Here is a 16,871-nt window from a genome sequence, read left to right as displayed (position 1 = left end):
GTGGAGTGGTTCAGGAAATCCAGGATCAGATCCAGGAGATCCCCAAGCAACCTGATGAAACGACAAGGTGGGGACCATTATGTGTCAAAGTGAAGACTCCCAAAATAAAAAACTGATGCCAGGATCTAGGAAGTGGCTGATTACTGATCAGCCATCCTTCTTTGTGATCTATGAAAGCTAGTCACACTCTAAGATGCTCAGATTTTGAGAATATGTTCTTTGCCTTTACCTTCCAGAGTTCCATAAGGTGAGAGTGAGAATTTCCCCCCCACTCCTAGCCCCAATAAGAGCATCAATGGTGATTTATAATAGAAGCACATCCAAGGGGAACATGAATGGTTTTTGATACAATTTGCATTATGTATGGGTTCAAGACTCCCATTTCTAGTTCTATTTCACTCATTTAAAGCATGCAGACTGGAGAGAGATCAAGGACAATCCCAAAATAACAATCCCAAGCTCTGAAGGAGAGAAGAGATTTTTAATTCTAAAAGCAACAGAACCTTGAATTCTAGACCCAGCAGAGAAGGGAAATTTCCTGGTGGCACCATTTTGAGAGTTACCTTTTGGGTAATGCCAGTTTCAAAAGTTCCCAAGTTTGAGAGTTCAGCATTGGATGTCCAAGAGAGGGATTTTCTGATGCATCCTGCTCCTTGGAGAAGGAATAATAAAATCTACCTGGGCCTTTGCATTCTACTTGGAGAGCAAAGTCAACAAGTTACTTAGACTGTGAAGGTTTGAGAAGAGAAGAGAAGAGAAGAGAAGAGATTTGATTGTTCACAAGAACTGATTTACCTTTGGAGGGGAATCTAAACTACAGGGTGGTACTTTGAGCCTTGGAGAGATTATGAAGCACTCTGGGAAAGAGGGAATCACCATGATGAGAGGGGGTTGCACCAATAGCAACCCCCAAGTTCAGTTCTTTTCTGGAAGCAAGTTGATGGGCCCTGTAGCCCCACCATTAAAGAATTCCCTCCAGGTTGATAAGGTTCCACTCCTCAAAAGTATTAGGCTCTACAACATTTCATTTATCAATAGCACAGCAACCTCGTACAGTAAAGGGTCTCAGTAAATCCTTGTTGAGCTGCATGCAACCCATGCATCCCAATGTCATCACCAATGTCATATGACCCAATGTCATAATGCAACCCAAGGTCATCACCAATTTAACCTGTTCAAAGCCATATCAAAGCCATATCTCTCATCTTATCCACTAGGATTGTGATGTAAAATTCATTCTAAGATACTTCCCTGATCTAATCTGCCTAATGACTCCATCAAAAAAGGAAATGACCTTCTGACAGGATGTGGTCTTAATGAACCTGTCATGGTGGGTAGCAATTCCCTTTCAGGCTTTCAAAAGTCCCAAATGATTTATGATGAAAAATACTATCCACCGCCAGAGAAAGACCTGATGGAGTCTGAGTGTAGCTCTAATCATACCATGTTTCACTTTATTTTCTTCATGTTTTTTTATATCTGTGTCTTCTTCCACAATATGGCAAATATGGAAATCTGCTTTGTGTGATAGCATATTTTTAACCAATATCAAATTGCTTACTGTCTCTGGGAGAAGGAAAGGGAGAAAAGAAGGGAGGGGGAAATTTTGGAACTCAAAGTGTTAGAGAAGAATGCAAAACATTATTTTTGCACATAATTGGAAAAGAAAATATTATTGATAGAAAAAAACACACATTTTAATCAATTCTTTATCTTAGAAATGATACCCGTATCATATTAGAAACTTGGCAACATATTTTTTTAATCTATATGCCCTTGCCTGCATCGTGTGTATGTGGTAGGGCCACTTTGGTCCTCTCTCTTTGAGTCAGGCTTGTTAAAGGTTCTTAAAGGTTTGGAAGGATGGCTCTTCTCTATTGCTAATTGACTTGAGTCAACACTGACTCTGTTTCCCCATTGTTAGTTGCTACTGACTAATCTCAGTTCCATTTAACCACTTACCATCAATTAGCTTTTACTAAGAGATATTTACTTTTAAAATATTACAAGAACAAAATTTCCTGCCCCTTCATACTCCATGAGGACAGGGTAGATTAGAGATTTAAGTCACTTCCTCAATTGATGTGGCATTATTGCTGAATGAATCTTCATTTCAGCTTCCATTGGCCAGAGATCTTGAAGGTCACTCCTTGCTTCTTAGAGAAGTGATGCTGAATTGGCTCTGGAGCCCAGACTATGGAATCCAGGATGCTGAAGTATTCTCTAGATCTTTCAAAATTCAAAAGGTCACCACTCCCTTCATCTAGAATGAAAAAGGACAAATTCAGAGGCCAAGAACCAAGATTCTTTCTTGGGACTCTATGGTCTCTCCCATTACAGTATTGTCTCCCACAAGTGAGTGAAGGAGACATACCACCACGAGCAGAGCTGATGAAAGGTAAGAGAGCAAAGATGGAAGTTAGGTGGGTCTTTTGAATGCTTTGCACCAACTCAAGAGCCTCCCATTCACCCTGGGGTTGGTGAACTAGAACCAACTATAGGATGTCCATGTATATTCTGTATTCTCTCCAAGAAACTTCCTTTACAAGTCTTTCTGACTCTCCTAGACGTAGCATCTCAACTTCTTAATGTGGAGAAGTTGCATCAACCAAGCAAACACATAAACCAAACTTGTTATATGTGTCCTTTAAAAAAAGAAGAGCTTGTTAGAGAGTTCCCTGTGCAGTCTCATGTCTTTTTTGTTACTTCCACCTTTCATTCATCATTTGAGTTTTTCAAACTTGCATAATCTGAATCTCATTCTCAAGAGCTTCCTATCTTTCTTAGAGTTTAAAGTCATGATATTAAATCAATCTTTCTCTGAACATTTAAAAATTTGTTCTCCTATAGTCTAGGGAACATTATCAAGCTGTGCTGAGACACTGATTCTCTTTACCTCTCATGAACTTTTAGACAATACAATCAGATTTTTCTAAGTTTCATATTCTTTCCTTTTCATCAACCAGTTCTTTATTAATCAGAAACATGTTCAGAATAGCATTTCCCTCATCACATTCTCTGCCTTCTGAAAGATGAAAGAAGAAAGACAAGAGAAGAATATGACTAGTACTCCGATTTTGGCAGAGAAAGTCTAGCAGATTTATGCATGGTTGCAATTCATCATAAGAATAATATTTTTCCAAACTGGAAACCTGTTTGGGAGGAAATTAAGCCTAGATCAACATCTCATACCATATACTACAATAAGCTTCAAATGGATACATGTCCTAGATATAAAAGGCCACATCATAAACAAATTAGAGGAGAATGGCACAGTATCCCTTTCACAACTATGTATAGGGCAAGTAATTTTCCAAATAAGGAATAGAAGATAAAATTTTTTTTGTTTTAATTTTACCTTCTGCTTTTGTTGTTGATGTTGTCTTGAGGGTTAAAAAGTTTGAACGTTTTTATTTTTATTTTATTTTTTAAATTTTATTTAGTCAATTTAGAATATTTTCCCATGGCTATGCGATTCATATTCTTTCCCTCCCCTCCTCCCCTCCCTCCCATAACCAAGGAGCAGTTCTACTGGGTTTTACACGTATGATTGATCAAGACCTATTTCCCTATTATTAATATTTGCAGTAGCGTGATGGTTTAGAGTCTACATCCCCAATCAGATCCCCATTGACCCATGTGATCAAGCAGTTGTTCTTCTGTGTTTCCGCTCCCCCAGTTCTTTCTCTGGATGTGGATAGTGCTCTTTCTCATAAATCCCTCAGAATTGTCCTGGATCATTGCATTGCTGTTAGTAGAGAAGTCCATTACATTCAATTGTACCACAGTGTATTAGTCTCTGTGTACAATGTCCAAGGTGGAAGAGTGGTAAGGGCTCCCTTTAAGAGAGGGTGAGGAGAATGGTGTTTATTCTTGGCCCCAAAGTATTGTAACCCTAGACTAACAAATATTTGAGGTGGGGCAGAGAGATATAATTCTAGACCAACAATCTTGAAAATAGGTAAGTGAAAAGGCAAACATAAAGTACAGCTCTCACTCTCCACAAAAGGAGAAATCAGTCTCCCTTGGGGACCGGGTAGGCGGAATCCTAGAACTCATTTACTGATGTAACATGAAAGCTGAGTCATATCTTTATATTAGAAAGCTATCACAAACTGGGAAACTGATACAACCATTCCAGAGAACATATGGAACCAGGCTCAAAGGTCCACAAACCTGGCAATACCACTTCTGGGTATATGTCACAAAGAGATCAGAGATAAGGGAAGTACAGAAGAATTTTTAGCAGCTCTTTTTGTAGTGGCAAAGAATTGGAAATTGAGGGGTTGTCCATCACCTGGAGAATCAATGAACAAGTTGTGGCATATGGTTGTAAGGGAATACTATTGCACCATAAGAAAGGATGAAGTCAGAAAAACCTGGAAGGGCTCATATGAATGAAGCGAGCAGAACCAGGAGAACATTATATACAGTAACAGAAATATTATACGATGATCAATTGTGAAGGACCAAACCATTATCAGTAAAAATCTCCAAGATAATCATAAGGGATGCTATCCACAGCCAAAGAAAGAACTGTTGGGATCTGAGTGCAGATCAAGACATATATATGTACATCTCTCTCTCTCTCTCTCTCTCTCTCTCTCTCTCTCTCTCTCTCTCTCTCTCTCTCTCTCTCTCTCCTTCCCTCTCTCTCTCTCTCTCTATATATATATGTGTGTGTGTGTGTGTGTGTGTGTGTGTGTATGTATATACATATATATCTTCCATAAGCTATCTATTGTATGTGTGATATGTGCCTTATATAATGACACGGACAATATGGAAATTTGTATTACATAAGAGTACAGGTTAAAAAAAGAAAAAGAAAGCTACTATACATATATCTACACATATCAATTTGAATTATTTTTAATAAAATGTTTTTAAATTCTTACTTTCGGTCTCAGAATCAATACTAAGTCTTAGTTCCAAGGAAGAAGAGTGGTAAGTCCTAGGCAGCTGAGATTAAGTGACTTGCCCAGGGTCACACATCTAGGCAGTGTCTGAAGTCACATTTGAACCCAGGACCTCCTATCTCTGGACCTGGCTCTCTATCCATTGAGTCACCTAGTTGCCCCAATTTTTTAATAAAAATTAAAGGAATGAAGTCCAAATTAGGAGGGAAACAGTTAACTGAAAAAAAAAATCTTTGTAGCAATTTTCTTTGATAAAGCTCTGGTATCTAAGTTATGCAGGGAATTAATTTAAATAGTTAAGAAGAATAAGGATTTTCAGTAAATGGTTAACGAATATGAACATATCATTTTCAATGGAGTAAATCCAAGCTATCAGCAATCATGGAGAAATATGCTCCTGATCACTCATAACAAGAGAAGTTCAAATTCAAAAAGGGCCAAGATTCTACCTCACCTTTTCTGATTGCCAAAGATGACACATAAGGAAAATGCCAATTGTTGGAAGGGAAGACAGGCATAGAACTGCTCTGTTAGGAGAGCTGTGAACTAGTTTCTGGAGAGCAATTTGGAAATATAATCCCCCCAAAGACAGTAAACATATCCACTGGCACAATGATATCACTACTAGGCACTTAGCCCAAAGAGGTAAAAGAAAGAGAAGTGAGTCATATGTATAAACAAACTTACAGAAGGACGTTTTGTTATAGCAAAGAACTGGAACCAGAATGGGAGCCTTAATTGAGGAACGGCTGAACAAATTATGGATGTAATGGAATATGATTGTACCATAAACGATGATTAAAGGCACAGATTCAGAGAAATCTGGGAAGACTTATATGAATTGATGCAGAGTAAAGTGAACAGAATGAGTCATCTTTTATCCAGTGACCACAGCATTGTAAAAGAAAGCAGCTTTGAAAGACTTAAGATCTTTTTTTTTCTATTTTATTTATTTATTTATTTATTTTTTAAGAATATATTTTATTTGATCATTTCCAAGCATTATTCGTTAAAGACATAGATCATTTTCTTTTCCTCCCCCCCACCCCCCATAGCCGACCCGTAAGTCCACTGGGCATTAGATGTTTTCTTGATTTGAACCCATTGCTTTGTTGATAATATTTGCATTAGAGTGTTCATTTAGAGTCTCTCTTCTGTCATGTCCCCTCAACCGCTGTAGTCAGGCAGTTGCTTTTCCTCGGTGTTTCCACTCCCATAGTTTATCCTTTGCTTATGAATGGTGTTTTTTTCTCCTGGATCCCTGCAAATTGTTCAGGGCCATTACACCGCCACTAATGGAGACGTCCATTACATTCGATTATACCACAGTGTATCAGTCTCTGTGTACAATGTTCTCCTGGTTCTGCTCCTCTCACTCTGCATCACTTCCTGGAGGTTGTTCCAGTCTCCATGGACTTCCTCCACTTTATTATTCCTTTTTGCACAATAATATTATATCACCAACATAGACCACAATTTGCTCAGCCATTCCCCAATTGATGGGCATCCCCTCGTTTTCCAGTTTTTGGCCACCACAAAGAGCACAGCTATGAATATTTTTGTACAAGTGAAAGACTTAAGATCTTTGATCATAATTTCGATGACCAATTACAATTTAAGACTAATGATGAAACATGCCTCAATGGAGACTTAATAGATTGGAGGAAAAATGAAACATACATTTCCAGACATTGCCATTACACGATTTCTTTTTCTGCCTACCTCTACTTTTATTATAAGGGAGACTTTTTTATTTCAGAAGGGGGAGTTTGGAGGGAAAAGTGGAGAAATAGTGCTATAATACCAGAAAAAGAGAAAGAGAGGAAACAGAAGAGCAGCAATTTTATTTTTAAAAACTAATCGGATTTCAAAAATTCACAGAGGATACCAATGTGAGATTCAGAGGGGGACACAGACAAGCAGAGAAATATTGATGCTACTACCTTAAATTTAAATATTAATTAAAAGGAACAAGCTATGTGTAATAGGTTGATAGTTTCATGTACAATCTCTATTTTCTGCATATGGAAATGTTCTTATTTATTGATAATTTTCTAGTTCATAAAAGAAAAAAATATTTTAAGACAAAAAGGATTCCTCTTCCCTCCTTAAGGCTTGTTTTTTTAATCTCTTTTTGAAACTCATTATACTTTTCCTCCATCTGGCCCAGGTGGTCTATAGTTCTCATCTTAATATCATTTCTCTTCATCCTTTTCTCCTTACCCAAGAGCTTCCCATTATTTCTTCTCAAATTTGAACATTTCCACATACCTTTTTTTGACTTTCAGTGAAACTTCACTGACCCTCTTAGCTGATGTAGGTTTTTTGGCTCAGATAGGGTAGCCAAAATCTTCTGGATAAATGCAAATTAGTGATAGCCATCACACCTAAGTAACAAAAGATGGTCAAAGGGTAATTTGACTAAGAATGATTTTTTAAAATTTTTTACACTGATATCTTGACAGAGATTTTAGCCCTAAGTTCCAGACAATGATCTTGCTTAGAATTCCGATAGAATAGCATGAAAATGAATTTAAATCAGAACCAAAGATCAGCAGTTATGTTGATGTTTTCCTTTGTCCTTTTCTTTTTTCTTAATCTCTAAAAAATAACATTTGTTCTATGGGATAGCTCATTCATGGGGGAAGAATAGAAGAACTACTAGGAGAAAAATAAAAGATATAAACAAGAATTAAAAAAAGAACCAGAGATCAGTAAAGATCAGCTTATTCTCTACCCACCTCCCCCCAATTCTTGCCTTTATTAAGCATATTGTTCACCAGCAAAATCCCTGTGGCTTTGGTGCTAGGTTTTGACTAGCAAAAACTTCATTGACTCCCTAAAATAGGATGATAAGATTTAGAATTGGAAGAGATCTTCCAATAGGTCTCCATCCATTAGACCATCCATTCTAACTCCATCGTTTTCTATGTAAGGAAATCGAGGCAAGGAGAGATTAATCTATTCAAGCTTACAAAGGTAGTCAGTATTTGGAATTAGAATTCTGGTTGTCTGCCAGCATTCAGCATATTGCCTCCTAGACCAGTGATCAAGGGTACAAGTCCCAGGCCTAATAGATAAAAACAGGTGTGATATTTTAAGGCAGTGGAAAGATCAGGAGACTTGGATTCATATTCTACTACTGATGACTCTATGACCTTAGGCAAGTTTTTTTGTTATTTAATTCTTACCTTCCATCTTGGAATCAATACTAAGTATTGGTTCCAAGACAGAAGAGTAGCAAGGGCTAGACAACTGTAGTTAAATAATTTGCCCAGGGTCACACAACCAGGAAGTATCTGAAGTCAAATTTGAATCCAGGATCTCTAGTCTCTTGGTCTAGTTCTCAATCTACTGAGCTACCTAGTTGCCCCCCAAGATAAATCTTAATTTCCTCATCTATAAAATTATGGGAGGGGAGATTGGACTAGATGGTCTTCTAAATCCCCTCCATCTCTACATTCCTGATCCTATGGAAGAAATGAAAGTAAGGTTGCTGATCAAGGAGCTGTGAAGGGGGCAGCTGGTTGGCTCAATGGATTGAGAGATGGGATATCCTAGGTTCAAATCTGACCTCAGACACTTCCTAGCTGTGTGACCTTGGGCAAGTCACTTCAACCCCATTGCCTAGCCCTTACCACTCTTCTGACTTGGAACCAATACATAGTATTGATTCTAAGACAAAAGATAAGAGTTAAAAAAAAAAGGAGCTGTGAAGAACGAAATCAAAGCCAGTAGCACAATAAAGTCAAGGAAGGCTAGCTAGCAAGAGATAAAGTCTAGGTTCTGGGATTAAGACTCATTTTATCAGGACATGGAGCTTATTAAGCATCTTGGGAGAATAGGAAAGCCAGGACGCAGGGCCAGAACATCCGGGTCTGGATCCCAGCATTGGCACTTATTAACTATGTGATCCTGAGAGACCCATTTATTATCTCAGCCTCAGTCTCTTCATCTGTAAAATGGGGATAATAATATCAGTTACCTAGCTCACAGGGCTGCTATGAAGAAGGAACTCTGCAAACTTTAGAATGTCAAATGGTTGTGACAGTTTCATGCTCTCCATCATCTGATTGTCATTCTAATTGGTCTCAGGCAGAGTTTTGGGAAGATTGGCAGGTTTTTAAAGCTTAGCTGTGCATGGTCTGGCCCCACCCTTCCAGCTTCTCTCCAATTCCCTTCAGCTGGAGCCTCCTGCTGTCACCTGGATTATTTTCCATGGCAACTGTGGAGAGCCCTCCACCCCCAGCCCGCTTTTCTGCTATTCTCCTTTGCAGCCCATCTTTATAGTCTTCCAAGCTGTCTGATCTAGCAGTCAGAGCTGGACGCTTCTCTCCTCTCCCTCCATTTTTGGTTTTGATTTGTAAATCTAAAACTGGAATTAACCTCAGAATCCATATAACCCCACCCCGTTATTTTACAAAAGAGGAAACTGAGATTCAAGGAAGTGAGGTGACTTGCCCAAAGTCACACAGGGAGTAGGTAGGGTTTGAATCAAGGCTGCCTGATTCTAGAACCAGAGCTCTTGTCACTGTGCCCTGCTGCTTCCCTCTATGGCTCACCACATCCAATCACTCAGTTGCCCAATGTGGGAGATGATTCCTTTGCCATGTCACTCTCATTTTTCCTTTCCATCCCTAGCTGCCACTCCCTTAGTCCAGACACTCTGCCCCTCCTTCTTTAATTACTCCAACAGCCTCCAAATATTCCTCTGCCTCCAGCCTCTCCCTCCAGGCCTTTTATACTCATTGAACATCACTGTTTGCTGTCACCTGATTGATTTTCCTGAAACACCACTTTCACCCTGTCACTCTCCAGATCCAAGAAAATTCAGCTGCCTGTTTGCTTAGTGATAAAATGTAACTCCTCAGTCTGGCAGTAGACTCTTTGATCAGGACACACCTTCCCTTTCTAACCTTGTCTTTCATGACATACCCCCTCCCCAACACAACCCACCACCAGGACCCCACTGGTCATTTCCCTACCTGAATAGGCATGGGGAACTCCAAAGAATACAATTCTTTTTTTTTTTTTTAACCCTCACCTTCTGTCTTGGAGTCAATACTATGTATTGGTTCCAAGGCAGAAGAGTGGTAAGGGCCAGGCAATGGGGGTTGTGACTTGCCCAGGGTCACACAGCTGGGAAGTGTCTGAGGCCAGATTTGAACCCAGTACCTCCCATCTCTAGGCCTGGCTTTCTGTCCATTGAGCTACCCAGCTGCCCCTGAAGAATACAATTCTGAAGGCATCAAGGGAAACATTTCCAATTAAGAAGAAAAGAGAAAGTTGTTTCAAGAGACCTATGTGGATGTGCAGGAAGTGCACTGACCAACTTGGATTTTAATAAGGCAGGCATACTTTGGAGTCATATCATAGATATAACTTACACAAATTCAACTATACATGTAAGAAAGAGACAGAGATAGAGAGGGAAGAAGGAAGGAAGACAAGCAGGGAAGGAGGAAGAGAGAGAGAGAGGGAGAGGAGGTAGAGAGAAAGACAGAGAGACAGAGATTCAGAGACAGAGACAGAGAGATGAGTACCATTACCAATTTATTCACTGAATACTTAACTCCAAGTGAATGAGAGATAAGGAATCTGCTGTTCTCTCTCTCAACCTCAGTTCCTAACTGCCTCTCAGACTGGACATTACTTCATATGACACACTTTACATGTGCATATTATCATATGGAATTATAAACAAAATCAATACAAAGATAATTTCTTCTGTTCACCTTATTTCCTATGTCCCACTGAAGGTTCAATCACAAAGCCCAGTGCAGCTAGGGCAGGCCGCCACCTGAAAGGCCTGGAGAATTACTAGCTACCACTGACCCAGATTCCCCTGGCTCCCCCACATCATCACTCAGGTGCTTCCTTCAATTAATTAGTCAACAAATATTTATTAATTGCCTATCATGATTCTCATCCCTTTCCAACTTTCCATGTTGTAATATTTAAAATGGTTGATCCTTAAACTGTGGCAGTTAAAAGAGTGGATGCCATAAACTGTTAGATTTAAAAGAGTATATGGCTTAAACTGTTATAGTTAAAATGGTGGAAGATACAAATTAAAATAGTGTATGGTATAAATTGTGATAGATATAAGAGTGGGTGAGTAAATTTGACCTCAGAAAATATGTTTCACTACAGTGTCTTGGTTTTTAAATCAAATATAAGGTGGTCGCCAGGGAAATATTCCCAATCATGAATATGCCCAAGTCAACTGGGTTTTATAGAGAATTTAATTAATAATACAATGAGTAATCAAAGAAAGAGAGAGAGAGAGAGAGAGAGAGAGAGAGAGAGAGAGAGAGAGAGAGAGAGAGAGAGAGAGAGAGAGAGAGAGAAAAGTATAAGTATGAAGGGCCTTAAGCCAACATGGCCTAGACCTGAGTCTTAAGAGAGAGAGAATCAGTCAGTCAGTCTTTTATCACTCACCACAAGGTCTGTCTAAGCAAGGATTCTAGTGACACCAGGCCAGCTCCATCTCAGCTGACTTCACCAGAGAGAGCTCCAGTGAGACCTCCTTATAGATTGTCCTCCAAGAGTTTCCCTTCTCCAGAGCCTCTCTCAAGAGATTCTTCCCAAGGGATTCTCATCAGAGATCCTCCAAAAGGATTCCCCTCTCAAGAGATTCTGCTTTTTCTTATATAGGGGTTTTTCTCCTATGTCACCTCCCCTAAGTCCTTACATCTACCAATCACTGTAGACAGTTTCCAAAGGACAACCCATTCTAAAAACACTGCTGGGTCGACTTAATCCCTTTAGTAAGTTTGAATCAGAAAAAACACTGCTGGGTCGACTAATCCCCTCAGGAAGTCTGAACCAGAGAAAACATAGCTGAGTCAACTAATCCCATCAAGAGAAAACCTGCCCGACCTTTATAGGTACCTAGCATCCCATTGTATCAATTCTAAAAACAGGCATGGCTCAAAGAACTCCCTGCCTCATCATAAGCATGGGTCCAAGTACTTTCATTGTTTAGCAAGGAGTTTTCTCCCCTAAAGCAGTCTTAAGTACGGGTGGAGTAGAGATCCTCCCATTTCTGATCCTGGCGAGTTCTCACATCAAAATGAGGAATGTTTTCCAGTAGGGAATTTGTTCCAATGGAGGATTCCTCAATGTAGAAATTTTTTAACATTCACAAGTCTGAGAGATTTCAAGATTTACAATGTCTCTCATTTCTGCATCAGTCTTATAAGAGTTAAAAAGTTAAAATTGGTTTTGGTCAAATTAAGAGTTATAAAAAGTTGTGGTGACCATTTATAATAATTAAAATTAAATTATGAATATGTTAGTAGCTTTATTACAGCAAAGTAGAGATAGTAAAGAGAGGAAAATGTAGGAAGGACATAGAAAATATTGCCTAGCTAAATACTATCAGTCTGGATCCCAGTGCCTACAGACTGTGAGTGCAAATCTCACCAGCCCATGAGACTGTCTCCAGCCAAGCATATCACCAACCAAAAGAGAGTCTAATGCCACAAAGGCTGAGCCTTACTGAAGAGAGTATCCCACCAAAGACAAGAGAAGAGCTGACAGTGTCACCAGCCTTGGTCTCCTCAACCCAAGCAAGTCACCAAAGCCAAACTCCTCAATCCACCAATACAGAATGCCTCTTTCAGCAAGAGCCACCAATGTAGAATAAATCTCCTGGAAGAATACTTACTCAGCTCTTTGGTTTTGCCTTTCGGAAGCCCTTTTCCCATGTCACTTCCTGTCTCTCTAGTTTCTACTTCCTTTCACTGTGGGCTGATCTGTCACATCTCAGGAACCAATCATAGTTTCTGAATTTGCCTGGCACTGCCCAGAGAGCAGTGCCTGTGGGGTCTACTTCCTGTTTCTTGAGGGTGAGAGCTTTCTTTTAAAAGGATCTTCAAATGCCTGATTAAGTGTGAAAGGAGGGGTACTCCAAGTTCTTGACTGATTAAGTTAAAATAAATAAAGGGAGTTTTAAATTCCCTTTCACAGTCTAACTATATCAAGAATGTTTTGCTTACTTCTGGAATCCACAGAAAGACGCTTATAATCTGATACAGAAGAGAACAATCAGTATGATGAAGAACCTTGAGTTCATGACATATGAAGACTTGTTAAAATAGCTGGGAATGGGAGCAGCTCAGTAGAGAGAGAGCCAAGCCTGGAGATGAGAGGTCCTGGATTCAAATCTGGCCTCAGACATTTGCTAGCCTTGTGACACTAGACAAGTGAATTAACTTCTATTGCCTAGCCCTTACTGCTCTTCTGCCTTGGAACCAATACACAGTATTGATTCTAAAATGGAAGGTAAGGACAAAAAGGGAAAAAAAACTGGGATTGTTTAACATGGATAAGAAAAGACTATATTACATGATATATAATATAGGTGACAGATAGATATGATGGTTGTCTTCCAATATTTGAAAGAGTCTTGTGTGGAGGAAGAACTAGATTTGTTCTATTTGACCATAGATGGCAAATTCAATGGGTGAAAGTAACAAAAAGAAAATTTAGGCTAACATCTGAAAAAATACTGATTGGAGCTGTCCAAAAGAGGAATAGGTAGCCCCAAAAGACGGTGGGTTCCTCTTCCTTAGAGGTCTCCAAGCAAAGGCTGGACAGCAACTCATGGGGCATGTTAGAGTAGATCTTTTTCTTGAGGATGCATTGGATGAGATGGTCACTGAGGACTCTCCTAATTCTTAAATATTGTGGTGACAAGGAGCACTGTTTTTGTCTGAAGAGTATCAGGTGAGCAAGAATAACAAGAGAACAAAAGGTGCTTTTTAAAAAAGACCTTGATTGGAAATGAGGAAAATTCAAGAGAAGATTAGATCCTTGGGAGATGGATGATGGAATGGCAAAAGTCCCAGAGGCAGACATATACCCATTTGGAGAGTCTCGTGCAAAATGCTTGTGGCATGGCTAGAAACCTGGCTTGCACAGACAATGTCAAAGTCTACAATACTTATTTTTCTTTTGCTTTGTCTATCAAGGTACATTACTGTTCTTTGGACTGGACACCATGGAACCAAACAGGTTAACAGGAAACTGAAATAGAAGACAAAAATAAGAAGCTGGTAAGAGAGCTCTTAAAAAGTTCAAGTCCTTAGGATCTACCAAATGAATGAACTGATGTGGGTGATGGCTGAGCTATTGTCAAAACCAGCTGAATATTGTAAAGAACAGGGAACATTCATGCCCCAGGACCTGAAGGGAAAATGTGGTTCTGATTCCTAAAGAAATCCAAAGGGGCAATATCTGTAAACTTCAGTGACTTTGCCAGTGATTCCTGGAAAAATTCCAAAATGTATCAATAAACAGGATGGTCTATGGGCATTTGGGAATCAAAAAGCTGAATCTTTTTTTAAAACCTACTTTCGATCTTAGAATCAATATTGTATATTAATTCCAAGGTAGAAGAGTGGTAAGGGCTAGGCAATGGGGATTAAGTGACTTGCCCAAGGTCATAAAGCTAGGAAGTATCTGAGGACAGACTTGAACCTAGTACTCTCAATCCACTGAGCAACCCAGATGCCCCCTAAAAACTGAATCTTAGGAGCCAAAACAGATTCCTCAAGGACAGGTTATGTCAGACTGACATTATTTCCTTTTCTTCCATGATTACAAAACAGGGCAATTCTATAGATACTGTTGATTTTTATTTTAGCAAAGCATTTAATAAAGTTTCTCTTGTTCCAGACAAGATGGAGAGATGTAGGACAGATGAAGGTACAGTAGATGAATTCAGAATGAACTGAGTGACTAGAGCCCCAAAATAAATATTAATATATTCAAAGCAACTTGGAAGAAGGTCTCCAGGAGAGCAAACCAAGGATCTGTCCTTGGTCCTGTGTGATTCCATTTTTATTTTTGGAGGCTTCTTTATTAGATTTGTAGATGATATAAAGTATGAAGACACAACTAGCACATTAGATGATAGAAGGAGGATCCCAACATATCTCAAAAAGCTAGAATTATGGACTCAGTTTAGTAAGAAGAAGTTAATTGAGATAAATGTGAAGTACTACTGTTGGGTTCAAAAAGTCAATTTCTCATGTACAAGGAAAGAGATCTTCAGAGAACTTGGAAGGAAGGTATGGTTAAATCAATAGTTCATGAAAAAATTCACTCAAGATTTTTATTGATCTATAACCTCAAAAAAATCAATAAGGGGGCAGCTGGGTAGCTCAGTGGATTGAGAGCCAGGCCTAGAGACGGGAGGTCCTAGGTTCAAATGTGACCTCAGACACTTCCCAGCTGTGTGACCCTGGGCAAGTCACTTCACCCCCATTGCCTAGCCCTTACCACTCTTCTGCCTTGGAGTTAATACACAGTATTGACTCCAAGACAGAAGGGTAAGGGTTAAAAAAAAAGTCAATAATATCACATGGTAACAATGCAGTATACTAACTGGAATTTTTTTCATCTGTGACAAAAATAGTTTGGACAGAGGCAGCTAGGTGGCTCAATGGATAGATAGCCTGATCTGGAGATGGAAGATCCTGGGTTCTGTAAAAATGGAGATTTGAACCCTAGACTTCAATCCCCAGAAGTACTTGGTATTTCCCAGAATTCCCTATAATCTCACCTGAGTCTTGTAACAGTTAAAATTTAGGGGAGACGGGGAGGCTGAGGCATCTGAGGCAGGTAGAAATTAGTTTCTCTCTGCAAGGAGTATTATATTTTTTTAGAGGTTTATTGAAGATTAAGGATTAAAGAAAAATACAGGATAAAAGACACGTGTCCAGGCCATAGAGAGGCCTAGACACAACCTCACCTACATTATGAAAAAAAAAAGCCACGCCTGCTCCAAAACGGAAGTCCCAGAGTCAGAGTGCCTCCAAAAGCCTTTGAATCAGCTTAAATACCTTCTCGATCTCAGCCCAGGTGAGATTACAAGGCATTCTGGGGAAGTGGAGCAAAGGCTTGTGGGGATTGTAGTCCTGTATTCAAGTCTATTTTTTACATTCTCCACCTGGGCAAGATCACAATTAGTATTTTAACTGGCAGTAATGCCTACCTCTCCCTCTTCTTTCTCTTCAATGCTCTTCATGGCCATTGCAATGATGTAGTAAGTAAGCTTTGAATGGGCTAATCAGCCCTGGGCACATGGTTTTCATAGTTTGTATTTTCTTTATTCCTTGATTTCTAATAATCCTTAACAAACCTCAAATATAATACTTTTATTACTAGACACTAATTTAATGTTTACAGTTTCAATCTGGCCTCAGATACTTCCTAGCTGTGTGACCCTGAGCAATTCACTTGACCCCACATGCCTAGTTTTTGCCACTATTCCGCCTTGGAACAGATACTTATTATCAATACTATGGCAGAAAGTAAGAATTTTGAAAAATTGTTTGGATTGTAGCATTACTGAAACCAGTCGGATTTTGAGTATAGTTCTGGGAGAGGGGATGCTTATCACCTGGAGGGTTTATGTAGGAACGGGCAGGGAGAAATCAGGTCCCTTGGATGAGGTGCTACCACAATAGGACCCAAGGGGAAAAATCTTTGGAGGGCACAAGACTGAGAAATGAGATGCAGAAGGTGCATTTTCAATGAGAAGGAAATCACTGCCCTGATAGAAGCACTCATGGGATGAAGCCTCGTATGTTCCACGCTAGTTATAGCTCCGTCCTGGATACTGGCAGGACTCATTCATCTGCAGAGCAGTTTGGTCAGTCAGGTGTTGCCTTTGGGCCAGGGCTGAGGAATTGGGTTGTGTTCGCTCCAGGCGCTTTGTGATTTTGCAGGCTGCCTCCATTCTGGTCTCAGTTTACCCAGCCCCAACTTCAATATATCCTCATCCAAGAGTAACCCTTCTCCTTCCCCATCTCAAGCTTTCCTCCACCATCATTCTGGCTGATTATCATGGGGTGGTTATTGGGCTCCTGAAGAGAATTCAATGTGTGAGGGGCTGGAGTGAGGCCCAGAACAGTAACTAACAATTTTGGCTTCTTGGGG

The 16,871-nt window shown here is 39.6% G+C and overlaps 2 long non-coding RNA genes across 3 annotated transcripts in view; one reads left to right on the top strand and one right to left on the bottom strand.

Annotated features, from left to right (window-relative positions):
- Window positions 1–1,692: 1,692 nt before the first annotated feature.
- LOC103095696 (uncharacterized) lies at window positions 1,693–12,662 on the bottom strand. Its single transcript, XR_463511.2, has 3 exons — window positions 12,592–12,662; window positions 7,191–7,306; window positions 1,693–2,263 (listed from the first exon to the last, which is right to left on the bottom strand). It is a non-coding gene; the product is annotated as an uncharacterized LOC103095696 (long non-coding RNA).
- Window positions 12,628–16,871, top strand: part of LOC103095573 (uncharacterized) — a 27,635-nt gene continuing 23,391 nt past the window's right edge. For both annotated transcript variants that reach the window (XR_008916834.1, XR_008916835.1), the window contains exons 1-2: window positions 12,628–13,208; window positions 13,898–13,981. This is a non-coding gene — a long non-coding RNA (uncharacterized LOC103095573). The remainder of the gene's footprint in view (window positions 13,209–13,897; window positions 13,982–16,871) is intronic.

This window comes from Monodelphis domestica, chromosome 2, assembly GCF_027887165.1.
Source record: "Monodelphis domestica isolate mMonDom1 chromosome 2, mMonDom1.pri, whole genome shotgun sequence".
Lineage (NCBI taxonomy): Eukaryota > Metazoa > Chordata > Mammalia > Didelphimorphia > Didelphidae > Monodelphis > Monodelphis domestica.
The sequence above is the reverse complement of the archived record's forward strand: the minus strand, read 5'-3'. Positions and strand labels throughout refer to the sequence as shown.